This window comes from Hydra viridissima, unplaced genomic scaffold (assembly GCF_058129835.1).
Source record: "Hydra viridissima isolate aposymbiotic clone 2 unplaced genomic scaffold, HvirCarnegie_v1 scaffold_13, whole genome shotgun sequence".
NCBI lineage: Eukaryota > Metazoa > Cnidaria > Hydrozoa > Anthoathecata > Hydridae > Hydra > Hydra viridissima.
In genome coordinates, this window is record NW_028324312.1 from 452,899 (window position 1) to 476,204 (window position 23,306).

At 38.2% G+C, this 23,306-nt stretch overlaps 3 long non-coding RNA genes, 6 other non-coding genes and 3 pseudogenes across 9 annotated transcripts in view; 3 read left to right on the top strand and 9 right to left on the bottom strand.

Annotated features, from left to right (window-relative positions):
* Positions 1-385: 385 nt before the first annotated feature.
* On the bottom strand, positions 386-549 carry LOC149879755 (U1 spliceosomal RNA). The gene has a single exon (XR_016446713.1). It is a non-coding gene; the product is annotated as a U1 spliceosomal RNA (small nuclear RNA).
* A 110-nt stretch (positions 550-659) lies between these two features.
* LOC149879756 (U2 spliceosomal RNA) lies at positions 660-888 on the bottom strand (annotated as a pseudogene).
* Positions 889-6,651: 5,763 nt separating this feature from the next.
* LOC149879757 (U2 spliceosomal RNA) lies at positions 6,652-6,830 on the bottom strand (annotated as a pseudogene).
* Positions 6,831-6,941: 111 nt separating this feature from the next.
* LOC149879758 (uncharacterized) lies at positions 6,942-8,880 on the bottom strand. Its single transcript, XR_016446377.1, has 4 exons — positions 8,669-8,880; positions 8,329-8,487; positions 7,597-7,661; positions 6,942-7,329 (listed from the first exon to the last, which is right to left on the bottom strand). It is a non-coding gene; the product is annotated as an uncharacterized LOC149879758 (long non-coding RNA).
* A 3,820-nt stretch (positions 8,881-12,700) lies between these two features.
* LOC149879759 (5S ribosomal RNA) lies at positions 12,701-12,819 on the top strand. The gene has a single exon (XR_016446585.1). It is a non-coding gene; the product is annotated as a 5S ribosomal RNA (ribosomal RNA).
* A 1,319-nt stretch (positions 12,820-14,138) lies between these two features.
* LOC149879760 (uncharacterized) lies at positions 14,139-16,732 on the bottom strand. The gene is made up of 4 exons (XR_016446187.1): positions 16,558-16,732; positions 16,218-16,376; positions 15,486-15,550; positions 14,139-15,218 (listed from the first exon to the last, which is right to left on the bottom strand). It is a non-coding gene; the product is annotated as an uncharacterized LOC149879760 (long non-coding RNA).
* LOC149879761 (U1 spliceosomal RNA) lies at positions 14,254-14,417 on the bottom strand. The gene has a single exon (XR_016446715.1). It is a non-coding gene; the product is annotated as a U1 spliceosomal RNA (small nuclear RNA).
* Positions 14,528-14,719, bottom strand: LOC149879762 (U2 spliceosomal RNA). The gene has a single exon (XR_016446658.1). It is a non-coding gene; the product is annotated as a U2 spliceosomal RNA (small nuclear RNA).
* The window catches only part of LOC149879763 (uncharacterized), an 11,380-nt gene continuing 4,711 nt past the window's right edge, over positions 16,638-23,306 (top strand). The window contains exon 1 of the long non-coding RNA XR_016446188.1: positions 16,638-16,743. This is a non-coding gene — a long non-coding RNA (uncharacterized LOC149879763). The remainder of the gene's footprint in view (positions 16,744-23,306) is intronic.
* Positions 20,591-20,709, top strand: LOC149879764 (5S ribosomal RNA). The gene has a single exon (XR_016446586.1). It is a non-coding gene; the product is annotated as a 5S ribosomal RNA (ribosomal RNA).
* Positions 22,144-22,307, bottom strand: LOC149879765 (U1 spliceosomal RNA). The gene has a single exon (XR_016446716.1). It is a non-coding gene; the product is annotated as a U1 spliceosomal RNA (small nuclear RNA).
* LOC149879766 (U2 spliceosomal RNA) lies at positions 22,418-22,592 on the bottom strand (annotated as a pseudogene).

The following is a 23,306-nucleotide window of genomic DNA, read 5'->3' on the forward strand; positions in this document are numbered from 1 at the left end:
GATTTTCTTATTGCTACTGTTTGTTATTTTAACTATTATTATCGTCATTGTTTTTTATTACAGCGACTCGTTTTCACTGTTGTGACTGTCACATTTTGTTCCGCCGTCGAGTGATTTCCGGGATTGTAACCGGTCGATCACGCTTGCTGGTTGTCACGTTGAAACGATTCTCGTCGCTCCTATGCTTATTTGGTTGCCTCTTTGCGATTCTTAGATTTTTATTGATTTTGTACAAAAAAAAAAAAAAACAAAAAAAAAAAAAACAACAACTTTTGAAATAAATAAAATTTATTTGCACTTATAGCAGACTTTGTATGCGCCTCTCAAAATATGCAGTAGACTCTTAGGGGTGAGAGGAGAGGTTTTTTTTTTAAGTCGTTAGAGGAGGGGGCGAGCGCGAACGCAGGCCCCCACTACCAGAAATTGTACGGTCGAGTTACCGACGTTAGCGGTAATCGCAGGGGTCAGCCCAGGCGAAGTGCAATGCAAGAGCCTCACCCTGGAAGAAGCCCCATGTTGATCAGGTTTACTTCCCCGTCAGGTAAGTATGCTTTTCCCGTTGTGTGGGCAGCCTCGGACGTGCCCCAATCTTCTCAATTGTGGGTTTTCGATTGCACACCGCATCGTCCCGTTTGTTTGCTTTTTTTTTTTCCTTCTCTATAGTATGGGCCGCGCTCAGCAGTAGTGCAACGCCGAGGCAACCCGCGGTCAGGGCGAGGTAAACCTACGATCCCTTGACCAAATGCCAAAAATCAGATTAATATATGAGCCGGACTATGCCGGCGTACCAGATATTAAACTGATAAGAACAGATACTACACTTGATCTTTTTTTTTTTTTTTTATTTCCTTTTACGTCACATCAGCCATGGGCAGCTGTGGACGGTATAATTTACATATTTACAATTTCGTGATAAATTTATTTACAATCGTATATATTTTTTATTTGATTTTTTGCTATATAATATTTTTTTTTTTTTTTTTTTTTTTTTTTTTTTTTTTTTTTTTTTTTTTTACTTAGTCAAGTTTTTTTTTTTTTTTTTTTTTTTTTTTTTTTTTTTTTTTTTTTTTATTTACATTATTTACATTTTATATATTACGGATATTATTTGTCGAGGGTTATGTTGTTTTGTGTTGTTGTGTTTTTGTAATGTTTTTTGATGTTTTCGTCGCAAATTTTAATAGCGGTTTTGTAGGTGTTTTGATTTTTGTTTTCTGTCTTTATTTCTGTTCTCAGTCTCTTTATTAGTAGCGTGTGAAAGTGCAGTGGAGCGTTTAGTTTTTTGTTTTCGAAAATCAGTGCGTTTCGTGTGTGTTGTATTGTTTCGTAAAAGGTGTCTATGCATGTGTCGCCTATACTTCTGTCTTGTGCGGTTGCAGTACCCATAAGAAAAAATTTTAGGGTATTGCTGTATTTGTCGTTTGGGTATATGGTGTTCAGTATGTTTATGATTTGTATGCATATTTTCTGTGTGTCTGGGCAGTAGTAGAACCAGTGTTGCAATGTTTCCGTTTCGTTTTTGTCGCATCGTTTGCATGTTTTGTCTATGTTTTTGTTCCATTTGTGCATAGTGTTGAGTGATGGGAGTTTTCTGTGTATGTATTTGTATTGTATTTCGTTGGCTTTGTTATATAGGTTTCTGTCTTGTAGTTTTTGAAATTTTCTGTCCCAGTCTCGTTTTGTTATGGGCGTTTGTCCGGGTGGGAGTTTTCTGTTCCATTTTATATGTCTGTCGGGGGGTGTCATTTTTGATGTCAGTATTCTGTGGTATATTTGTTTGTTCGTTATCTGTGTCAGTTTTCTGTTTTTGTTTTCTATGTGGATGGATGGGATGTATTTGCGATATGTGTAATTTGGTGTTTCTGTGTTCAGTTTGTGCATCCATGTGGTCGGTATCCGTTTTGTTATTTCTGTTAGTGTTTTGTGTGGTATTTCTAGTTTGTCTGCTGTGAGTAGTCCTGGTGTCGATAAGTTACACAAGTCTGCTATTATTTGTATGTCTTGCGTTTTTGTGTGTTTTGTGGGTCTCGGTAGGGGGGGGAACGGGTTTTCTGTAGTGGGTTTTGTTGGCAGTAGGGGGTTATAGTATAGCGGTTGGTTCAGTATGGCTTCGAGTGTGTCGTCTTGTACTTTTATGTCTTTGGTAAATGTCTCCCAGTTGTGTATTAAGTCTCTGTATGTTTTGGGTATAGGGGGTTTTTCGTTGGGTGTGGTGGCTGTGTATAGCGTGTATTTGTTTTGTCTTGCGTTCCGGTATCTGTTTAAAAAGTGTATTGCTGTGTCTGTCCATGGCATGTGTGTATTGTGTGTGAGTATTTTGATCGTCCATTTTGTTTGTAGTGTCTGTGCTTTTGTGTTTATGTCTATTAGGTTTTGTCCTCCGTTGCGTATTGTCTGATGTAGCTGTGTTTTGTTGATTCTTGTTTTCGCGTTGTTCCATATAAAGTCGTATATCGGTGTCATGGTCTTGTCAATCTGTTTTTTGTTTGGTGTCGGTAGTATTTGTAGAGTGTGCCATAGTTTGCTGAGTATTAAGGTGTTCACCACTGTGATTTTTCCCTTAATACTCAGATTTTGTCTCTTCCAGTCTTGTATTTGTTTTTTGAATTTGTGTGTACATCTGTTCCAGTTTTCTGTTATGTCGTCTGTTCCGTCATTGGGGAAAGTCAGGCCTAGTGTGCGTATTTTGTTTTCTGTCCAGTCGAAGCCAAGCGGTCCGGTTTTTTTGTCTTTGTTTTGTCCTATCCACAGTCCTTGGCATTTGTCTCTGTTGAGTTTCTGTCCGGTAGCGGTTTCGAATCTGTGTAGGGTTTTGTCTAGGTTCTGTAAGGATTTCAGTTTCGTGATGTAGAAGAGTGTGTCGTCCGCGTATGCTGTTACCTTTGTTTCGTTGTAGTTTGTCTTTATGCCTTTTATGTGTTTGTTTTGTGTTATGTTTTGTATTAGTATGTCTGCCTGTAGTATGTAAAGTGTCATGGATAGAGGGCATCCTTGTCTTACCCCTCTTGTCGGGTAAAACGGTCGTGAGATGTGTCCGTTTGTTTTTATTTTTGTGGATATGTTTGTGTATAGCGTTTTTATGTTTCGTATAGTCTTGGGTCCGTAGTTGTATTTCGTCAGTGTTTTGAAAAGGTACGTCCAGTCTACTCTGTCGAATGCTTTTATTTGGTCGATGGATATGATTGCTGTGTTTCTCATGTCTTCGATGTTTGCTATTTTTATAATGTCTCTGGTGTACAGTAGGTTCATGTGTATTTGTCTGTGTGGGATGCATGCAGTCTGGTATTGGCTGATGATGTGTGGTAATGTATTTTTTATTCTGTTCGTCATTGTCTTTGTGATGAGTTTGTAGTCTATGTTCAGTAGGGAGATAGGTCGCCAGTTTGTTATGTCTGTTCTGTCTCCTTTTTTGTATATGCATGTGATTAGAGCGTCTCTTTGTGATTGTGTTAAGTAAGATCGGTCCAGTACTGCGTTTGTCATTTTTGTAAAGTGTTTTGTCAACAGCGGCCAGAATTTTTTATAGAACTCCGCTGTCAGTCCGTCTGTGCCTGGTGTCTTTTCGTTTTTCATGTTTTGTAGTGCTGTTGTGATTTCTTGTTCTGTATAGTCTTCGTCGCATAATTTTCTTTGTGTTTCTGTTAGTCGGGGGGTCTTCGTTTCGGTTAGTATTTCTGTCTGTGTCTGTATGTTCAGGTCTTCTTTGGTGTATAGTGATTCGTAAAAGTCCGTCATAACGTTTAGTATCTGTTCGGGGTCTTGCTGTAATTGTCCTTGTTTGTCTCTCAGTTCCGTTATTTCGTGGTGTGCCTGTCTTTGTTTTTCTAAATTGCAAAAGTAGTTCGTCGGGCGTTCTCCGTCTATGTTCCGTATCTGTTTTGTTCGTATTCGTGCGGCTTCTTCTTTTCGTCTCTGTATATGTTCGAGTTTGTGTCTAATGTTCGTGCTCATGGTGTTGTCTAGATGTTTCCGTTCCTCCTTTCTCAGTGTGTTTCTCAGTTTTCTCGTTAGTCTCAGTTCTTGTGTTTTGTTCTGTTTGTGTCGTTTGTGTGCGTATTTCAGTGTTGTTTCTTTTATCTGTTTTTTTGTATTTTCCCACCATTCTGGTATTTGTCTAAAGTCTGGGTGTTTTTCTGTTTGAATGGTTATTTGTTTTGTCATGAGGTCTATGTATGTCTTGTCATTTAGTAGGGTGTTGTTCAGTATCCAGTATCCCCTTCCTCTCGGTTGGGGCTGTACGTTTATGGTGATTGTCGGTGCGTTATAATGGTCTGAAAGTGTGGTGGGTTGGTGTTCTGCATTTGTGATGTATTGTCTTAGAGTCTTGCTTGTGTAAATTCTGTCTATTCTTGTTCTCGTCTTTGTCTGGCTGTGATAGTGTGTGTATTGTTGTTCGTTTGGGTGGAGTGTGCGGTAAATGTCTTCTACGTCTAAAGTGTAAATAAGGTCTTGTAGTGCGTGTTGTGAAATGCATCTGTATTTTTGTAGTGCTGGTGAACGTCTGTCTTTGTCTGATAGTGTTACGTTAAAGTCCCCCGCCAGTATGTAATGTCTGTCTCGAATTCTGGGCGTGCATAGTATGTTTTTTAGGTTTTCCCAGAATTCTTTTCGTTTGTATTGGTGTTGTGTGGTGTTTCCTGATGGTGCGTATACGTTTATCATAGTAATGTCTAGTTTGTCAATGTGTATGTCTGTGATTTGGTATTTACCTTGTACGTCGTTTACGGTGTTTGTCGGTTTGATTGTAGGGTCTTTTATGTGTATGAGTGTTCCGTCGGTGTTTTGTTTTCCGGAGCTGAATAGTATGGTGCCTGTGCATAGCGTAGCTGTTTGTCTGTACAAGTCAGGCGTGATGTGCGTCTCTTGTAGAAAAGTTATGTGTTGTTCTGATTGCTGTATGTTATGCAAAATCTCCCTTCTTCTCTGGAGATTTCGCATACCAGCCGTATTCATTGTTTTTATTGTAATAGTCATTTTTATTTTTATTTTTTTAGTTTGGAGATATCGTGTGTGTAGTTGGTTAAGTTAGGTCTCTGGTCGGTTAGGTTTTCGTTTCGTTTTTATGTCGTTCATTTTAGTTTCTTTTGTTGGCGTCGTCACACTTTTTCTTTTCGTAGGTTTTTGTTGGGTGTCTGTTTTTGTGTCCGTCACCGTAGGCTCTGTTTCCATTGGTGTAGGAGTCGGTGTCGAGTTTTGTGACTGTCTTGTGACGTCAGCGTTGTTGGTGTGTTCAAGCTCAGTGTTTTTTTCGTTTGTGTTGTCTTGCTTTTTTGTTGTTGTCGGTACTGGTTGGGTTTCCGTTTTGTGTGGTAGCGTTATGCTTGTTTGGGGTCTGGGTGCTGGTTTGGGTATCAGCGTCATTTGTTTTTTCTTTTCCGTCTCTCCGTTTGTTGCGTTTTGTATGTTATGGGGTTTGTCTGCTTCTTGTTTTTGTGTTTTTTCTATTTCCCCGTCTTCGTCCTCATCTTGTGACATTTCGTCAGTGTCTGAAATTGCTAGGTCTGCCAGTAGCTCTTGTGTGTCTCTTGGTTTGTGTATGGGTGTCGTGTTTTTTCCCCTGAAATATAGGTGGTGCAGCCTGTTGTCTATCTTAATTGTCGGAGGTATTTTGCTTACGTCAACAGTCGGGATGATGTGAACGAGTCTCCGTCCGTCTCGTATTTGGTTGTTGCTTGTGTAATATCCGTAAGAAATATTTACTATCTTACCAAAATCTTTAAGCTCTTCATAGATCTCTTGGTTTAGTACCGATGCGTCTGTCTTGATCGTGATTAATAGTACTTGGTTTCTTCTCGGTTTGATTGTTGTCTTCTGTAATTCTCCCGGAATGTTTAATCCCTTTAGAGTTAGCTCTTGGACTTTCTCTTTCGATTTAAGTTCTACCGTGTATTGGCCCCTTCCCGTATATTGTATGGATGTTATGCATCCTGGGCCAATCACCTTTTGGATTGCTACTTGTATTTCTCCCACTTTTTTTTCTATTCCATTTGGGGTTTGGTCTTTGGTAAAGGACATTAGTTGAAAGATCCGGGAGTGTATTTCCTCTTTTAAAGCTCTTTTTTCGGCTTCTTTTGTGTTTGTTTGGAAGTCTTGTGGTGGTGCTGTTCCGGGCTGTTTCTTTTTCAGCGCCTCTGCAAAAGAAAGTGCTGACCCGTTTTTTTGTTTGTTTGCGTCTTCGTTTGAAGGTTTCGGGTCAGCAGATTTGATTTTTTGTTGGTCAGTAGAATGTGGCTGACCGTTCTCAACAAATTTTTGGCTATTTGAAATGCCTTCTGCTTTGGTTTCAGAAGTAGTTAGCTTTGAAATCGATTGGACTTTGAGAGTTTCCATTTTTTGCGATTTGATTTAGTTTACGCTCTGCTTTTATTTTTTTGTTTTGCTTTTTAGGGCTGTTTCTTTTGTTTAGCTAGGGTAGCTAAAGAAAGTGTTCTAGGTTTTTGTCAAAAGAAACCTAGGAGAAAACTCTGCGAATAAATTCGGCTTAAAAAAATTAAAAAAAGAAGATATACAGCGAACTGTATATCTTTAAAGTTTTTCACTTGGGTAAGTGTTTTTTAAAAGTTTCTGTAGCAAAGGCTTCGCTACAGAGGAAAGTTACGTTTTCGCCTCTACGGAGGAGAAAAAAAGTTTTGAAGGAAAATAGTCTCTTACGCGGGGTGTCTCTAAGTCTTCGCAGCGAGATGCAAAACCATAAATAAACCACCGAAGCAAGTAAAACTAATTTTTTTAAAAACTCAATAAGAAAGAACTCAAGATAAACTTTATTAAAACTTTACTAAAATCACTAAAAGATACTACACTTGATCTTAGCCATTAGGCCGAGAAGCGATACTTTTTGCAACGACTTTGTCCCGGCTCCCTCCCTCTCAACGAAAAAACTTGTGGACATTTGAATGATCAAGTCGATGGGTAACTTTAAGTTTCAACGATGAAAACATGGCTTTCTTGTACTGCATCAATTTCACTCTAAAACATTTGGGCTTTTTTTCAAAAATAACCCAGCTTCTTTCAAAAATAACAAGCTTCTTTCAAAAATAACCCAATTAACCAAAACATAAAAAACGTTTAAAGGCTTTTAAATTTAACGCTGGGCAGCAGATGTGATCAAAGGCCAAGTTGAACAACTGAAAATCAACTCTGTATATGAGCGTCCGACAGATTTCTCTGTCAAAAAGCATTTTGAGAACCTCTGTATTTAAATGTTCTTTTCAACTGTTGTAATGACAGTACTTTAATTCATCACCAGGGTCGCCAAGAAACAGCAGAGTTTAGGAGGACTTGCTTGTCATTAGCCTCGATCCTTTCCCAAGTAGTAATTCCTCACAAAGTCTAAAAAAACAAGCTTGAAAGTTTAAAAATTGGGATGGTGCAAATTAAGTTAAGAATTTAAACTGAGTAGCAAGAAAATATTTTTCAGATACTTTAGTTATTGCAAGAAATGAACACTTTAAATGTTTACTGACAAAAAGGTAAAACAATTTTAAAAAGTGACCTAAAACATCCACTGACAAAATATCAAATGACAAATGGAAAATGAAAAAATTTATGACACTTAACCGACACAGCATTAGGTTAGCAAAGGTAAAGCATACATACCTTGCACACTGTATCTGCATTTTTCCAATCACAAACTCGCAGAGCGTGGTAAAAGTTAATGAGACCTGGAACAATAAGCAAAGTATTTTTTTTAAATATTACATTTTTTAACATATTACCTAACCTAAATTAAGCCTGCAAATGTATTTGCGTACAAATTAGAAGCTCAGGATTGATGGAGAATAAACTTAAAAATATAATTCCCAAGTCAGTTAAAAGGATGTTTACTTGTTGGCTAAAGGTCAACTTTTTCAAACTATCACTTTTAAAAAATGGTTCTGGTAAACTATCGAAGAAACATGACTTACCTTTTTCTTGAAACTTTAACTGCTTCAATATTATATGCTCTGCTAACCTAACTTAACCCTTAACCTTGCCCCAGGACAACACTCAAAATTCTCTTTCAATAACTTATTTTCAATAATCAGACTTGCTACCTGAGGCTGAGTTAACTTTAGCAGTAACTCTATAAAACATAATGTGAGAAAGCCAAACAAAAGGTTCAGTTCAAAATGTAATGAGTATGTAATTTTTTTAAAATTTTATCGCATATCTTTAATCGAATTAAAGGGATCATTCCAAAGAAGCTATAGATTGTCCAGTGAAAAGCATACCTAATTAAGCATTACTTTATTGGGGTTGTGTCAGTATAACTGTAAATGAAACAAAGCTATGAACAAACTAAAGAAATAGGTAAAAGTCTTAGAAAGATCCTATTTCTGTTTCACTCACCAATAAAATCAAGAAGAATTTCCCACTTCTTATTCATTGAGTGGGATGCTCTAAAGAGTATTGCAACTTGCATTCTGGATAATCCAGGAACTCAGAACAAACTCTGTAACTGCACTCATGAAAGTCTTTTGTGACTACTCCTTCATAAAGTTGATGCTTCTAAAAATGAAAATTTATTTTTGAAAGGATTTTTTCATCAGAAACTATTCTTAAGTATTTGAAGACTTGAAAAAGTAAAGTGGGCACAACAATAGGGGTTAAACTGCTTCAAATTTTAAAACACAAACACCAAAATAAGGTGAAAAGATTGAAAATAAAATAGCACAGTACTTTTTATTACCTTAAAGCATTCTTGAAAAATCGTTAAAAAAACTGTGTGAACTCCTCTAAACTTGTCACTTGTCTTGGTTTTGGCATCAGCTACTGTATGAGAAGATAAAACAGGATTTAATTTGTTTAGTTTCCCTTTTTTTTATTTTCTTTTTTTTTTTCGAAACAAGCTAAAAGCACCTTTTCTGCTCTTGACGCTACGCCAACACCAAAAATTTCAGTAGGACTGCGCGTAACCACTGCACCGTTGTTAAACTCAATGATATGCACTTTACCGCAAAATTAACGCACCACTTATAAATTCCGACTTATTTTGAAAAATATTACGTATTTCCCGGATTTATCAAATACAAAGTCGATAATAATGTTTATTGTGACGTCATTTGTAGGCTTTATTCCGTTTTAGTTTCCAAATTGTAGCAGCTTTTCATAAGCAGCACGTTTTGCTGTAACTAAACCTCACTTTTAAAAGAAAAGTATGTATAAAGTTAGTATGAACAGATGTGTTGCTCAATGATAACTGTCATTTGAGCAACACGTCTGTTCTGACTTCTCAACGATACATAAGCTGACATTTTAAAACCTTTTTTGGTACCTCTTGCATCGTTCATGGGAGATGGATTCCTTCTTATGTAAGATAATGCTAGACCACATACGGCGCATGTTGTTACTGAATACTTACAAAATGCTACTATTCAAGTTTTGGAGTGGCCGGCTTGCAGTCCAGATATGAACCCAATAGAGCATCTTTGGGGCATAATGGCACGCTGTGTTAGAAGTCAACATCCACCACCTAGACGAGTTGCGACAAAGTCTTATCCGCGTATGTGAAGATATCCTTCAAGAAACGATTACACCTCTAATTAAAAGAAATCCACGGTGCTGTCTGGCTGCAACAACATCAAGATGTGGCAACACTAGATATTGATAAGTCAAAAATGTTACATTTTAAGCTGTATTAGTGTGCATAACAACAATAATCATCTTAGTTTATTTTGTTACTTACCTTAATTTTATTACTTACCATATTTCTAGTTTTAGTTTGTTTTTCTTTCTTTTCTTTTCTTTTCTCACCATCCTCAAAGTCGCTTTTATTATTATCATCGAAATAACTGTGTTCATGTGTTCTATTCTTAACACGTTTGTCAAAATATATGACCACAATTAAAATAAATCGAAATGTATGTGGTGCGTTAATTTTGCGGTTAAGTGTATATTAACTAGATATTTAACTCGCGCTTTCGCAGTGAAGCATATTTTTTTGCCAAGCAAGTTTTTTTTTGCCAGCCAGAATCATAAAAACATCGATTAAAACAAACGAATTATTGTCAGTTTAAATAAAGAGGCTACCGGCTTTAAAAACTTAAAAAACTTGCTTCACAATTTCTTACGAAATTTATTTGAAGTTTTACATCTAGTTAGTATAAATATCATTGGTTTAGCTAAGAGCATAGTAACGGTTTCTGCTTACTCGCGCAGCCTAGTAAGATGGGTGCACCGCGGACGCTCAGTTGCGAATTCTTTCTTTTTTTTTTTTATCATTCCCCTTCCCGAAACCCCGAAATGAACGAAATGCGATTGGCAAGTATTTGATGCATACCTTAATACACAGTGACTAAATTGTAGTATGTGTTTTTTCCGTGCCGAAACTCTGGTCGGAAGACAGTGCATCTTTTTAGATATTTTAGAGCTTGTGGGTTATCACTAGTACCCAAGCCTTTTTATGAGTCATTAAAAAAAAATTTACAAACAAAACTGTATTCTTCTTCTTCTTTTTTTTTCCGATTGTGATCAGATTATGATTTGTACTGACGATATTACACTGTGTCTACTTCCTCGGTCTTATTTTCTTACAAACATTAACAACATTTGTAGTTTCGTAACTATCCCATTGACCCTTTCATGCACCAATTATTTTTCCATAACTAACATAATCCATAAAAAATCATCTACAAAATGACAGCGGTACTATTAACTGTTTTAATTAGACTTTTTCTACACCTTGATACATTTTGATAGCTTTACAGAACGTCAGTTTTCTTTACCCGTTGATGTAACAATTTTGCTGACAACATTTGAATACTTTGAACACTTTGCCAACGCATTAAATATTCTTGCAGTCGTACTATCTTGCGTGTTTGTGATCCCCACCACTATTGAGTTTGCGTGGCAGCATAGGTATAGCGACAATCGACTAATGGATTTTTAGAAGCCAGCGTTGCTCATACACTTTCAAAAGTAGAACTGCTCTCACTAAGATTAGTCGCGCTGGTGCTATTTCATGCGCTCCAGTTAAAAAGGAGCGCCAAGCTACCGGTTGCTAAAAAACCCGCGGTAAAGAAAGCTGAAACAGCACCTAAGAAGAAAGTCGCTGCAAAGAGTGCCACCGCAAAAGTGGACAAGAAATAACCTGTACTGCTCAATCCTTCATCAAACGGCTATTTTCATAGGTACACATTTCTTTAAAACGTTGCGCGGCATTTAGGACTTTGTCAGGTAGTAACAATTACACTAATTGAGTTTGAAAGTCACAGTAACCTCACCGGTAACTGCTCCGTGCTTTTTAGGTCGATGTATATTCTAGAAAAGGGGAGTTTGAGAGCAATTTTGAAGAAGAAAAAAAAAGGTTTTAAGTTGTTCATAGCCTAGGACGGATGCAGCAGTTTAAGTGTTTTATTTTAGCAGCTAGTTTAGCTATTCTGCACTTGGCATTGTTTGCACAATTAAATATAGCGATTGCAACAGATATTTTCATTTGAACCTATTTCGTTAATGCGTCTAATGTTTTTAAAAGATGCGTGGCTATAAAAATAGCCGTTTGAGCGGATTTTGATCTACTTACTGCTGGTGTACTTGGTAACAGCCTTGGTGCCTTCGCTCACTGCGTGTTTAGCAAGTTCACCGGGAAGTAAAAGGCGCACGGCGGTTTGAATTTCACGCGAAGAGATCGTAGATTTCTTATTTTGAAGGGCGAGCCGCGAAGCTTCAGAAGCAATTCTTTCGAAAATGTCGTTCACGAAAGAATTCATGATGCTCATTGCTTTAGAAGAAACACCGACATCAGGGTGAACTTGCTTCAGGACGTTGTAAATGTAAATGGCATAAGACTCTCGTCTCTTTCTCTTGCGCTTCTTGTCACCAGTTCCAGCGATTTTACCACCTTTCTTACCGGCGCGCTTCTCGCCTTTTTTCGCCACCTTTGGCGCTTGTTTTCCTCCGGTTTTTTGTGCGTCTGACATTTCGACGGGCCTAACAGTAAAAATTCTTTTCGTTTGTTTTCATTGCATTGCAACTGGATTTAATTTAAGATAAAGTTGTAGCCTCCAACTTGAAAACTCTTGCGTCATATGCACTTCTATTGGTTCTTAAAAGATTAAGTTGTTTGAGCATCGTTTATTTCTTTTTTACTATTGGTTAAAAAAAGGTTGACTTTGAGACCACTCTATTTTGATAAGAATAGCAAACTTTTTGCTGTTTAAAATAAAAAAAAGGCGCACGAGATCTCTGGTCCGTCTGTCTGTCTCTGCTTGTGTTAGAAAATAAAATGTCAGGACGTGGAAAAGGAGGAAAAGCTAAGGCCAAGGCAAAAACTCGATCTTTTAGAGCGGGTCTTCAGTTTCCTGTTGGTCGCGTTCACCGATTTTTGCGCAAAGGGCATTACGCCAATCGCATCGGTTCAGGCGCACCGGTCTACTTAGCTGCAGTTTTGGAATACCTCTCCGCCGAAATCTTAGAGTTAGCTGGTAATGCTGCACGCGATAACAAAAAAGCCAGGATCATTCCTCGTCACTTACAGCTAGCTGTTCGCAACGACGAAGAGTTAAACAAGTTGTTGTCAGGTGTTACAATTGCGAGCGGCGGTGTGTTGCCAAACATTCAAGCTGTGTTGCTTCCCAAAAAGAACGAGAAGGTTCCAAAGCCAGCAGCCCAGTAAACGGCGGTATAAACAACACAAAAGGCTATTTTCATAGCCACACATCCGTTAAAAATTATTGTTAAGGCGTTAGAAACTTTAAATTTTAAATTAAAGCCGTACACTATTGCCTACGACCATACCACGGTGAATACACCCGTTCTCGTCCGATCACGGAAGTTAAGCATCGTCGGGCCAGGGTAGTACTTGGATGGGTGACCGCCTGGGAACTCCTGGTGCCGTAGGCTTTTGCAACCGTTTACGAAAAAAAAAAAAAAAAGTCGCCAAAGGGGACTCCCTTTTCTTTACAAAATCTGCTTTTTCAGTTGACTCTAAGATACACAGAACTCATCCCCTGCAAAAGAATATGCATAAACACGGCCCTGCCTGGGTGGTGTCGATTGAAAGGGGAGCGACTGGTCGAAAGGTGTGTGAGGGCGCTTCTTCCGTCTCCGCATCTCTGAGGGAAAGAAAATGGCGCTCTTTTTCCTCGCACAAAAGCCAGAAAGCTAGTTTTGATGCTGAACAACAAGGGCAACGGTTAAAGGGACTATAGCCACCATAGTCAACGAGGGCCCAGGGGAAGTTTTCTTAAGGGGCCCTCGTTGTGATCAATTACATACCCAGGACCAATAGAAGTGTGCTCTAGTCATTAAAAATTAAAAACGAAAGTTAATGAAATCTTTTAAAAGTCAAAACTATTTAAATCTTTTAAAAAAATGATTTTTAAAATATCGTTTGTAGATACACGGGGATACCCGGGAATCTTCCCCGTCCTCTCGGCGGCCATGAAAGAAACCCTCGCAAGTCTAAAGTTGCACGATGTCAATGTTCCCTAGTTTTGTCGAAATGACGAAAAGACTGCAAAACTAGCTTTGAAGAGCAAAAATTTGTAAGATTCGTCAATCGTCGTTACGTATCTCTGGCAACGTTGCGTATTGACGTGTCAACTTGCCAAAATGTTTCGGTCGTTGTCGTTTCTTTCTAAGATCAACACGTAGGAATCAGAGCTGTTTTCATGAAAATAATGAACGGTAGTAAAAGAATGCATTTCACCGCACCAGAATCCAATATGCGATATGCATAAATGGTTGACAATTGTTGTTACTGTTGCTGCTGCTGTTGTTGTTACTATTGTTACTGTTAGATCGTTATTGCTAATGCTTATTTTTTTGTGGTCGTTGCTATTGTCAGTATTACTATTATCGTTAGTTTATCGATGCTATCGTTAATTTTTGTTATTGTCGTTATTGTTATCTTCATCGTTGTCATTATTTTCGTTGTCACTATTGATATCGATTTTCTTATTGCTACTGTTTGTTATTTTAACTATTATTATCGTCATTGTTTTTTATTACAGCGACTCGTTTTCACTGTTGTGACTGTCACATTTTGTTCCGCCGTCGAGTGATTTCCGGGATTGTAACCGGTCGATCACGCTTGCTGGTTGTCACGTTGAAACGATTCTCGTCGCTCCTATGCTTATTTGGTTGCCTCTTTGCGATTCTTAGATTTTTATTGATTTTGTACAAAAAAAAAAAAAAACAAAAAAAAAAAAAACAACAACTTTTGAAATAAATAAAATTTATTTGCACTTATAGCAGACTTTGTATGCGCCTCTCAAAATATGCAGTAGACTCTTAGGGGTGAGAGGAGAGGTTTTTTTTTTAAGTCGTTAGAGGAGGGGGCGAGCGCGAACGCAGGCCCCCACTACCAGAAATTGTACGGTCGAGTTACCGACGTTAGCGGTAATCGCAGGGGTCAGCCCAGGCGAAGTGCAATGCAAGAGCCTCACCCTGGAAGAAGCCCCATGTTGATCAGGTTTACTTCCCCGTCAGGTAAGTATGCTTTTCCCGTTGTGTGGGCAGCCTCGGACGTGCCCCAATCTTCTCAATTGTGGGTTTTCGATTGCACACCGCATCGTCCCGTTTGTTTGCTTTTTTTTTTTCCTTCTCTATAGTATGGGCCGCGCTCAGCAGTAGTGCAACGCCGAGGCAACCCGCGGTCAGGGCGAGGTAAACCTACGATCCCTTGACCAAATGCCAAAAATCAGATTAATATATGAGCCGGACTATGCCGGCGTACCAGATATTAAACTGATAAGAACAGATACTACACTTGATCTTAGCCATTAGGCCGAGAAGCGATACTTTTTGCAACGACTTTGTCCCGGCTCCCTCCCTCTCAACGAAAAAACTTGTGGACATTTGAATGATCAAGTCGATGGGTAACTTTAAGTTTCAACGATGAAAACATGGCTTTCTTGTACTGCATCAATTTCACTCTAAAACATTTGGGCTTTTTTTCAAAAATAACCCAGCTTCTTTCAAAAATAACAAGCTTCTTTCAAAAATAACCCAATTAACCAAAACATAAAAAACGTTTAAAGGCTTTTAAATTTAACGCTGGGCAGCAGATGTGATCAAAGGCCAAGTTGAACAACTGAAAATCAACTCTGTATATGAGCGTCCGACAGATTTCTCTGTCAAAAAGCATTTTGAGAACCTCTGTATTTAAATGTTCTTTTCAACTGTTGTAATGACAGTACTTTAATTCATCACCAGGGTCGCCAAGAAACAGCAGAGTTTAGGAGGACTTGCTTGTCATTAGCCTCGATCCTTTCCCAAGTAGTAATTCCTCACAAAGTCTAAAAAAACAAGCTTGAAAGTTTAAAAATTGGGATGGTGCAAATTAAGTTAAGAATTTAAACTGAGTAGCAAGAAAATATTTTTCAGATACTTTAGTTATTGCAAGAAATGAACACTTTAAATGTTTACTGACAAAAAGGTAAAACAATTTTAAAAAGTGACCTAAAACATCCACTGACAAAATATCAAATGACAAATGGAAAATGAAAAAATTTATGACACTAAACCGACACAGCATTAGGTTAGCAAAGGTAAAGCATACATACCTTGCACACTGTATCTGCATTTTTCCAATCACAAACTCGCAGAGCGTGGTAAAAGTTAATGAGACCTGGAACAATAAGCAAAGTATTTTTTTTAAATATTACATTTTTTAACATATTACCTAACCTAAATTAAGCCTGCAAATGTATTTGCGTACAAATTAGAAGCTCAGGATTGATGGAGAATAAACTTAAAAATATAATTCCCAAGTCAGTTAAAAGGATGTTTACTTGTTGGCTAAAGGTCAACTTTTTCAAACTATCACTTTTAAAAAATGGTTCTGGTAAACTATCGAAGAAACATGACTTACCTTTTTCTTGAAACTTTAACTGCTTCAATATTATATGCTCTGCTAACCTAACTTAACCCTTAACCTTGCCCCAGGACAACACTCAAAATTCTCTTTCAATAACTTATTTTCAATAATCAGACTTGCTACCTGAGGCTGAGTTAACTTTAGCAGTAACTCTATAAAACATAATGTGAGAAAGCCAAACAAAAGGTTCAGTTCAAAATGTAATGAGTATGTAATTTTTTTAAAATTTTATCGCATATCTTTAATCGAATTAAAGGGATCATTCCAAAGAAGCTATAGATTGTCCAGTGAAAAGCATACCTAATTAAGCATTACTTTATTGGGGTTGTGTCAGTATAACTGTAAATGAAACAAAGCTATGAACAAACTAAAGAAATAGGTAAAAGTCTTAGAAAGATCCTATTTCTGTTTCACTCACCAATAAAATCAAGAAGAATTTCCCACTTCTTATTCATTGAGTGGGATGCTCTAAAGAGTATTGCAACTTGCATTCTGGATAATCCAGGAACTCAGAACAAACTCTGTAACTGCACTCATGAAAGTCTTTTGTGACTACTCCTTCATAAAGTTGATGCTTCTAAAAATGAAAATTTATTTTTGAAAGGATTTTTTCATCAGAAACTATTCTTAAGTATTTGAAGACTTGAAAAAGTAAAGTGGGCACAACAATAGGGGTTAAACTGCTTCAAATTTTAAAACACAAACACCAAAATAAGGTGAAAAGATTGAAAATAAAATAGCACAGTACTTTTTATTACCTTAAAGCATTCTTGAAAAATCGTTAAAAAAACTGTGTGAACTCCTCTAAACTTGTCACTTGTCTTGGTTTTGGCATCAGCTACTGTATGAGAAGATAAAACAGGATTTAATTTGTTTAGTTTCCCTTTTTTTTATTTTCTTTTTTTTTTTCGAAACAAGCTAAAAGCACCTTTTCTGCTCTTGACGCTACGCCAACACCAAAAATTTCAGTAGGACTGCGCGTAACCACTGCACCGTTGTTAAACTCAATGATATGCACTTTACCGCAAAATTAACGCACCACTTATAAATTCCGACTTATTTTGAAAAATATTACGTATTTCCCGGATTTATCAAATACAAAGTCGATAATAATGTTTATTGTGACGTCATTTGTAGGCTTTATTCCGTTTTAGTTTCCAAATTGTAGCAGCTTTTCATAAGCAGCACGTTTTGCTGTAACTAAACCTCACTTTTAAAAGAAAAGTATGTATAAAGTTAGTATGAACAGATGTGTTGCTCAATGATAACTGTCATTTGAGCAACACGTCTGTTCTGACTTCTCAACGATACATAAGCTGACATTTTAAAACCTTTTTTGGTACCTCTTGCATCGTTCATGGGAGATGGATTCCTTCTTATGTAAGATAATGCTAGACCACATACGGCGCATGTTGTTACTGAATACTTACAAAATGCTACTATTCAAGTTTTGGAGTGGCCGGCTTGCAGTCCAGATATGAACCCAATAGAGCATCTTTGGGGCATAATGGCACGCTGTGTTAGAAGTCAACATCCACCACCTAGACGAGTTGCGACAAAGTCTTATCCGCGTATGTGAAGATATCCTTCAAGAAACGATTACACCTCTAATTAAAAGAAATCCACGGTGCTGTCTGGCTGCAACAACATCAAGATGTGGCAACACTAGATATTGATAAGTCAAAAATGTTACATTTTAAGCTGTATTAGTGTGCATAACAACAATAATCATCTTAGTTTATTTTGTTACTTACCTTAATTTTATTACTTACCATATTTCTAGTTTTAGTTTGTTTTTCTTTCTTTTCTTTTCTTTTCTCACCATCCTCAAAGTCGCTTTTATTATTATCATCGAAATAACTGTGTTCATGTGTTCTATTCTTAACACGTTTGTCAAAATATATGACCACAATTAAAATAAATCGAAATGTATGTGGTGCGTTAATTTTGCGGTTAAGTGTATATTAACTAGATATTTAACTCGCGCTTTCGCAGTGAAGCATATTTTTTTGCCAAGCAAGTTTTTTTTTGCCAGCCAGAATCATAAAAACATCGATTAAAACAAACGAATTATTGTCAGTTTAAATAAAGAGGCTACCGGCTTTAAAAACTTAAAAAACTTGCTTCACAATTTCTTACGAAATTTATTTGAAGTTTTACATCTAGTTAGTATAAATATCATTGGTTTAGCTAAGAGCATAGTAACGGTTTCTGCTTACTCGCGCAGCCTAGTAAGATGGGTGCACCGCGGACGCTCAGTTGCGAATTCTTTCTTTTTTTTTTTTATCATTCCCCTTCCCGAAACCCCGAAATGAACGAAATGCGATTGGCAAGTATTTGATGCATACCTTAATACACAGTGACTAAATTGTAGTATGTGTTTTTTCCGTGCCGAAACTCTGGTCGGAAGACAGTGCATCTTTTTAGATATTTTAGAGCTTGTGGGTTATCACTAGTACCCAAGCCTTTTTATGAGTCATTAAAAAAAAATTTACAAACAAAACTGTATTCTTCTTCTTCTTTTTTTTTCCGATTGTGATCAGATTATGATTTGTACTGACGATATTACACTGTGTCTACTTCCTCGGTCTTATTTTCTTACAAACATTAACAACATTTGTAGTTTCGTAACTATCCCATTGACCCTTTCATGCACCAATTATTTTTCCATAACTAACATAATCCATAAAAAATCATCTACAAAATGACAGCGGTACTATTAACTGTTTTAATTAGACTTTTTCTACACCTTGATACATTTTGATAGCTTTACAGAACGTCAGTTTTCTTTACCCGTTGATGTAACAATTTTGCTGACAACATTTGAATACTTTGAACACTTTGCCAACGCATTAAATATTCTTGCAGTCGTACTATCTTGCGTGTTTGTGATCCCCACCACTATTGAGTTTGCGTGGCAGCATAGGTATAGCGACAATCGACTAATGGATTTTTAGAAGCCAGCGTTGCTCATACACTTTCAAAAGTAGAACTGCTCTCACTAAGATTAGTCGCGCTGGTGCTATTTCATGCGCTCCAGTTAAAAAGGAGCGCCAAGCTACCGGTTGCTAAAAAACCCGCGGTAAAGAAAGCTGAAACAGCACCTAAGAAGAAAGTCGCTGCAAAGAGTGCCACCGCAAAAGTGGACAAGAAATAACCTGTACTGCTCAATCCTTCATCAAACGGCTATTTTCATAGGTACACATTTCTTTAAAACGTTGCGCGGCATTTAGGACTTTGTCAGGTAGTAACAATTACACTAATTGAGTTTGAAAGTCACAGTAACCTCACCGGTAACTGCTCCGTGCTTTTTAGGTCGATGTATATTCTAGAAAAGGGGAGTTTGAGAGCAATTTTGAAGAAGAAAAAAAAAGGTTTTAAGTTGTTCATAGCCTAGGACGGATGCAGCAGTTTAAGTGTTTTATTTTAGCAGCTAGTTTAGCTATTCTGCACTTGGCATTGTTTGCACAATTAAATATAGCGATTGCAACAGATATTTTCATTTGAACCTATTTCGTTAATGCGTCTAATGTTTTTAAAAGATGCGTGGCTATAAAAATAGCCGTTTGAGCGGATTTTGATCTACTTACTGCTGGTGTACTTGGTAACAGCCTTGGTGCCTTCGCTCACTGCGTGTTTAGCAAGTTCACCGGGAAGTAAAAGGCGCACGGCGGTTTGAATTTCACGCGAAGAGATCGTAGATTTCTTATTTTGAAGGGCGAGCCGCGAAGCTTCAGAAGCAATTCTTTCGAAAATGTCGTTCACGAAAGAATTCATGATGCTCATTGCTTTAGAAGAAACACCGACATCAGGGTGAACTTGCTTCAGGACGTTGTAAATGTAAATGGCATAAGACTCTCGTCTCTTTCTCTTGCGCTTCTTGTCACCAGTTCCAGCGATTTTACCACCTTTCTTACCGGCGCGCTTCTCGCCTTTTTTTCGCCACCTTTGGCGCTTGTTTTCCTCCGGTTTTTTGTGCGTCTGACATTTCGACGGGCCTAACAGTAAAAATTCTTTTCGTTTGTTTTCATTGCATTGCAACTGGATTTAATTTAAGATAAAGTTGTAGCCTCCAACTTGAAAACTCTTGCGTCATATGCACTTCTATTGGTTCTTAAAAGATTAAGTTGTTTGAGCATCGTTTATTTCTTTTTTACTATTGGTTAAAAAAAGGTTGACTTTGAGACCACTCTATTTTGATAAGAATAGCAAACTTTTTGCTGTTTAAAATAAAAAAAAGGCGCACGAGATCTCTGGTCCGTCTGTCTGTCTCTGCTTGTGTTAGAAAATAAAATGTCAGGACGTGGAAAAGGAGGAAAAGCTAAGGCCAAGGCAAAAACTCGATCTTTTAGAGCGGGTCTTCAGTTTCCTGTTGGTCGCGTTCACCGATTTTTGCGCAAAGGGCATTACGCCAATCGCATCGGTTCAGGCGCACCGGTCTACTTAGCTGCAGTTTTGGAATACCTCTCCGCCGAAATCTTAGAGTTAGCTGGTAATGCTGCACGCGATAACAAAAAAGCCAGGATCATTCCTCGTCACTTACAGCTAGCTGTTCGCAACGACGAAGAGTTAAACAAGTTGTTGTCAGGTGTTACAATTGCGAGCGGCGGTGTGTTGCCAAACATTCAAGCTGTGTTGCTTCCCAAAAAGAACGAGAAGGTTCCAAAGCCAGCAGCCCAGTAAACGGCGGTATAAACAACACAAAAGGCTATTTTCATAGCCACACATCCGTTAAAAATTATTGTTAAGGCGTTAGAAACTTTAAATTTTAAATTAAAGCCGTACACTATTGCCTACGACCATACCACGGTGAATACACCCGTTCTCGTCCGATCACGGAAGTTAAGCATCGTCGGGCCAGGGTAGTACTTGGATGGGTGACCGCCTGGGAACTCCTGGTGCCGTAGGCTTTTGCAACCGTTTACGAAAAAAAAAAAAAAAGTCGCCAAAGGGGACTCCCTTTTCTTTACAAAATCTGCTTTTTCAGTTGACTCTAAGATACACAGAACTCATCCCCTGCAAAAGAATATGCATAAACACGGCCCTGCCTGGGTGGTGTCGATTGAAAGGGGAGCGACTGGTCGAAAGGTGTGTGAGGGCGCTTCTTCCGTCTCCGCATCTCTGAGGGAAAGAAAATGGCGCTCTTTTTCCTCGCACAAAAGCCAGAAAGCTAGTTTTGATGCTGAACAACAAGGGCAACGGTTAAAGGGACTATAGCCACCATAGTCAACGAGGGCCCAGGGGAAGTTTTCTTAAGGGGCCCTCGTTGTGATCAATTACATACCCAGGACCAATAGAAGTGTGCTCTAGTCATTAAAAATTAAAAACGAAAGTTAATGAAATCTTTTAAAAGTCAAAACTATTTAAATCTTTTAAAAAAATGATTTTTAAAATATCGTTTGTAGATACACGGGGATACCCGGGAATCTTCCCCGTCCTCTCGGCGGCCATGAAAGAAACCCTCGCAAGTCTAAAGTTGCACGATGTCAATGTTCCCTAGTTTTGTCGAAATGACGAAAAGACTGCAAAACTAGCTTTGAAGAGCAAAAATTTGTAAGATTCGTCAATCGTCGTTACGTATCTCTGGCAACGTTGCGTATTGACGTGTCAACTTGCCAAAATGTTTCGGTCGTTGTCGTTTCTTTCTAAGATCAACACGTAGGAATCAGAGCTGTTTTCATGAAAATAATGAACGGTAGTAAAAGAATGCATTTCACCGCACCAGAATCCAATATGCGATATGCATAAATGGTTGACAATTGTTGTTACTGTTGCTGCTGCTGTTGTTGTTACTATTGTTACTGTTAGATCGTTATTGCTAATGCTTATTTTTTTGTGGTCGTTGCTATTGTCAGTATTACTATTATCGTTAGTTTATCGATGCTATCGTTAATTTTTGTTATTGTCGTTATTGTTATCTTCATCGTTGTCATTATTTTCGTTGTCACTATTGATATCGATTTTCTTATTGCTACTGTTTGTTATTTTAACTATTATTATCGTCATTGTTTTTTATTACAGCGACTCGTTTTCACTGTTGTGACTGTCACATTTTGTTCCGCCGTCGAGTGATTTCCGGGATTGTAACCGGTCGATCACGCTTGCTGGTTGTCACGTTGAAACGATTCTCGTCGCTCCTATGCTTATTTGGTTGCCTCTTTGCGATTCTTAGATTTTTATTGATTTTGTACAAAAAAAAAAAAAAACAAAAAAAAAAAAAACAACAACTTTTGAAATAAATAAAATTTATTTGCACTTATAGCAGACTTTGTATGCGCCTCTCAAAATATGCAGTAGACTCTTAGGGGGTGAGAGGAGAGGTTTTTTTTTTAAGTCGTTAGAGGAGGGGGCGAGCGCGAACGCAGGCCCCCACTACCAGAAATTGTACGGTCGAGTTACCGACGTTAGCGGTAATCGCAGGGGTCAGCCCAGGCGAAGTGCAATGCAAGAGCCTCACCCTGGAAGAAGCCCCATGTTGATCAGGTTTACTTCCCCGTCAGGTAAGTATGCTTTTCCCGTTGTGTGGGCAGCCTCGGACGTGCCCCAATCTTCTCAATTGTGGGTTTTCGATTGCACACCGCATCGTCCCGTTTGTTTGCTTTTTTTTTTTCCTTCTCTATAGTATGGGCCGCGCTCAGCAGTAGTGCAACGCCGAGGCAACCCGCGGTCAGGGCGAGGTAAACCTACGATCCCTTGACCAAATGCCAAAAATCAGATTAATATATGAGCCGGACTATGCCGGCGTACCAGATATTAAACTGATAAGAACAGATACTACACTTGATCTTTTTTTTTTTTTTTTTTTTTTTTTTTTATTTCCTTTAACGTCTCATCAGCCATCGGCAGCTGTGGACGGGAGGATGTTCGGCGCTTGCCTACGTCACCCCATTTTACGTCTTGTCGACTGATGTTAAAGCCAACCCTTGACGGATCTACCTTGAGGCCCCCGAGTACTCGAGTTAACGAATATTCCCGGATCCTCTGCCCGACTTTAGCAGCTCATGACCAAAGCTTCGCACACCACCCATGACCGCCTCATCGGATTTTTTACACCACCAAGTGGTGCCCGACTTTTCGACACTGAGCCTCATTCGGATCAATACACCATTAAATGATGGTGTCCGACTTTTTGGCCCAGCACCTCATCGGATTTTTTACACCACCTAGTGGTGCCCGACTTTTCGGCGTAAGGATGATGATACTACACTTGATCTTAGCCATTAGGCCGAGAAGCGATACTTTTTGCAACGACTTTGTCCCGGCTCCCTCCCTCTCAACGAAAAAACTTGTGGACATTTGAATGATCAAGTCGATGGGTAACTTTAAGTTTCAACGATGAAAACATGGCTTTCTTGTACTGCATCAATTTCACTCTAAAACATTTGGGCTTTTTTTCAAAAATAACCCAGCTTCTTTCAAAAATAACAAGCTTCTTTCAAAAATAACCCAATTAACCAAAACATAAAAAACGTTTAAAGGCTTTTAAATTTAACGCTGGGCAGCAGAT